Source organism: Dendrobium catenatum, unplaced genomic scaffold (genome assembly GCF_001605985.2).
Source record: "Dendrobium catenatum unplaced genomic scaffold, ASM160598v2 fragScaff_scaffold_722, whole genome shotgun sequence".
NCBI lineage: Eukaryota > Viridiplantae > Streptophyta > Magnoliopsida > Asparagales > Orchidaceae > Dendrobium > Dendrobium catenatum.
Genome location: NW_021319184.1, coordinates 158,035 through 162,222, shown reverse-complemented (window position 1 = coordinate 162,222; position 4,188 = coordinate 158,035).

Here is a 4,188-nt window from a genome sequence, read left to right as displayed (position 1 = left end):
TGTGTGTGTGTGTGTGTGTGTGTGTGTGTGTGTGTGTGTGTGTGTGTGTGTGTGTGTGTGTGTGTGTGTGTGTGTGTGTGTGTGTGTGTGTGTGTGTGTGTGTGTGTGTGTGTGTGTGTGTGTGTGTGTGTGTGTGTGTGTGTGTGTGTGTGTGTGTGTGTGTGTGTGTGTGTGTGTGTGTGTGTGTGTGTGTGTGTGTGTGTGTGTGTGTGTGTGTGTGTGTGTGTGTGTGTGTGTGTGTGTGTGTGTGTGTGTGTGACCCTGCCTCACCCCATTGACTCCCTCACTTAGTTGCTTAGCTAGGAAGAAATTTAATGATGGGAAGAGGAGAAAGGAGAGATAAATATCTTTAGATCATATATATCAGTCATTCTTATTATAGATTTGTTTTTTATTTGTTATAAGTGACTAATCTCTTACTGCTATTTTCAATAATTTTACAAATTTTATCTCTCCTAAAAATGCCAAAAATGTATTATCTCCTGATTTCATAAGCTTTTACCGTGCAAGTTTGGATATGTTATAAATTTGATCATTCTAAATGATTTGATATAATTTTATCATATTTTAAATCAAGTATTGAATGATATGAGATATATAATATGATAAATCCGCATGATACCCTACTAATCCATATAATTTACTAATTATGAGTCATAAGGAGTAGGAAATTGATTAAGAGTTATAATGAGTTAAGGTGATTAATTCACGTGATTCAAGGGGTTATAAGGGGCGGTTGATTGGGAGTCATAAGTATAAGAGTATGATATCCTTAAGATACACTCATTGAATATTTGAATACTGATACTAACACTAATACAAATATTATACTAATATTATAGCTGACACTAATATTGTTTACTATGTTATTAACGCTATTTACTGTTATTGGTCATGATAATAATATTATTACTGATATTAGATATTGATGCATATATTTTTTTGTATGATTCATAGCATATTATTCTCTTTTATCTTATATTGATTTCAATTATAAGATTTTAGTTATTTTGCTGGGTTATGTACTCATTACGTAGTTTTACATGTTTTTGAAAAAGGGTAATGATCCTATAATATGAGGCTCTGTGCAACATGCATAATTTTTGTACTTATAATTCTAGATAAAATGCAATCATATTTCTTTTCACTATTCATTATTAAGCTCTAATTAAATGGTTAAAATAAAAGATATTTATAATTCTTCCCAAATATATCGTATAGTGTGACAATGGGAACTAATCCCACCCTTAAAAACTCAACTAAAGTCCTCCTTCAATAGCCAACAGGTATAGCAATCGCAACAACATAGCCTCTCACTACAACTTGCACCAATCTAAGAACCAATCTATGAATCAGAAATGTCAGGCATCTGCTTCTTTCTTTCTTGGTGGAAGAAATTTTGTTGGCGTAGGAATATCAGTGCCATCCCATGAAGATAACATCTGAAAAATGATGAAGTCTCATAACTAAATTCTTTAACTTGTGTGAGGCACTCGCCAACCAGTGCGAACACAATAAGAGGAGGCCCATCTTATGATGCTCCAGAATCTAAATATGAGGAATTATTTATTTATCCTTTAAATAAATAACAACCACAGCTATTTAATATAATCTGTCAATAATAAACATTAAAACATATTCTATAATTCAAAACATCAATGAACACATCTATATCCAATCCTAAAAAACTCAGAATCTATATAATCATCACATATTTACTCTATAAAGAGTATAAAAGAATAACTAGAATAAAAAAAAATAGAACATGAATAATCCTTATCAGCCTCACACTCCTGTTCCCTTGCGCTGACCTGATATCATTTAATCACGTATAATGAGCTTAAAAAGCCCAACAGGTCATCAAATCTTACAACTAAATTAAAAGCACCGTAAAGGAGCAATATGTTTGTTAACAATCAGATTGTAGTAGTTACATTCATATAATCAGTGCATAAATTATAAATCTCAAATGCAGTTGTAATAGAATCTATAAATAATAAAATTATACAATACATAAACTGGTAAAGTTATAAACCAGTATAAGGGTCAAATATATAAAACAATCATCATATTAGTAATACCAATCAATACATAAATCATATAAAATATCAAATCAAAATATCGATAAAGATTATAGAAACCAAATCAATGTAATAAAATTATATATAAATATGTACATGTTATTTAGGTATTATATATCACATGCTTAGTACATCACATGCTTAATATCAGTATAGTGAATTAGTAGTATTAAATAGTAACAGTATTTAAATTAATAATAATAATAATCTAGTGATAGGAGTAGTAGAATAATACAATAATAATAAATCCATACAGTAATAATAAATCTATATAATAATAAAAAATTACTTCAAGAACATGCATTTAAGTAGTCACACTAAACAATTAAGAAGTCTTGATATCACGATATTTTTTACTGTTAATATCATTATTAGTAATGTTGCAAATCTGGACTAAGTACTATGATTTTGTATTATTATTTCGTTTTTATCGCTATTATTATATATATGTTTTGTTTGCACTACGGCACTAGGTTTCTCTCGCAGAAGTGAATCGTTGTCAGAAAGAAAGAGTCCTCTTTCTGCGCTTTTTCCTATAAGAGAACATTGTCTGAAACTGCATGGATTCCCACTAGACACTAGAAAAAGATAGAAAACAACTGGACCGGGCACGAGATGTGAAAAAATGGCCAAGAGAACTTCAACTCTATGGAAGGTGCGTTTACTAAATTTTTAGGTCTACAAGTTCACTTGCAATACAAATTAACTCATGATCGGGGAGATTAGGGTTGAGTCTATCTGTAATTTCAATTTTAATATATTTTTTTACCTTTTTGAGTCAAGTCATGTATCTGGTGGACCACAAGCTAAGTAATCTTGTACACACACACACACTTAAGGGTGTGTGGGTTGGTGAGTTAGAGAATTTTTTTAGTTTTTGACCTAAACATATATGATGATTTATATCGTACTAGGCGATAAGTTAAAAATAGAAAATCCTAACTATGGCATCCTTGTTAATTAAGATATATTAAACTAATTGTATTGTACTATCCAAATCATATAGGATGAATACCATAGGTTTTTAGCTAATCGTCTAGGATGATTGACCCCTGTGGACCTCCGAAAGAGCACCACGCGAACGGGTCAATTGGAAGGGATAGATTGGATCGTCCATATAACTAACCATTGAGGATAGAGGCTGTCACCAACACATCTCGATGAGTAGTAATATACATGACCTAATCACGGGTTTCCCCCACTCGATACAACAAATCGAATGGGGTTTAGTAGATGTGGGACCGAGTTTCCTACGGGCACAAGCCCCCGTGGTTAATTACATCTCAGGCCGGAGCCTGAGAAAACTCTCGATTAAGGATCATATATTATCCCATCCTAAAGTTGGATCAGCACAAGGGTATAGACTAGAAAATCCTACTTAAAGGGAAGAAAGGTCCGTAGGGTTCAATCAACATGCATGGCTCATACCAGTATTCGGAAGCTCTATGGCACTAGAGAGAAACTAGAAAAAGAAAATCAAGCACTCAATCACATCCGTGAGAGAAGAGATGGAGGTGGCATCATCCTATGACGCAAATAAGTAGGATTTATGGTCCCTGAAAGGAATAGACCTACCTACTATTTAAGGCATACTACAAGACCGAGTGTAGTAGCCTCGAATCCTAAATCTAGATTAGGCTTAATGTTTTACGAAATACTAAGACCCATGTCCTAGCTAATGCAGTGCAAAACTTGGACTTACCCTAGCCTGGATTGGGGAGCCAGCTAACCACCTAATCGCTTTAAAACCATGCTGTCAAGTCAGTTATGAAAGATGGGTGGGTGGTACAATTTTTTGGAAATAGGACCGACATCTAGAGAATTTCCTAAGTGGTCCTTGACTTATGTTGGTCAGATGCTCCTAGCTAATGCAATTAAATTTTATTTAGTTGGTTACTAATGCAATGCATGCTAGTTGAAATGTCAGCTCATAAATGCTATAGAATTTTAAAAAAGGCTTATAGAAAATAATTTTTAGAAAAGATTGAGTCTCCCTAGGTCCGACACTTCATCCTCATAGGCCAGATTATCCGGACTCTACCCGCAGGCAGGGAGATGTCTTATAAAAAGGAAAGAATGATGCAATAATATGCATGCAACCCCGAAC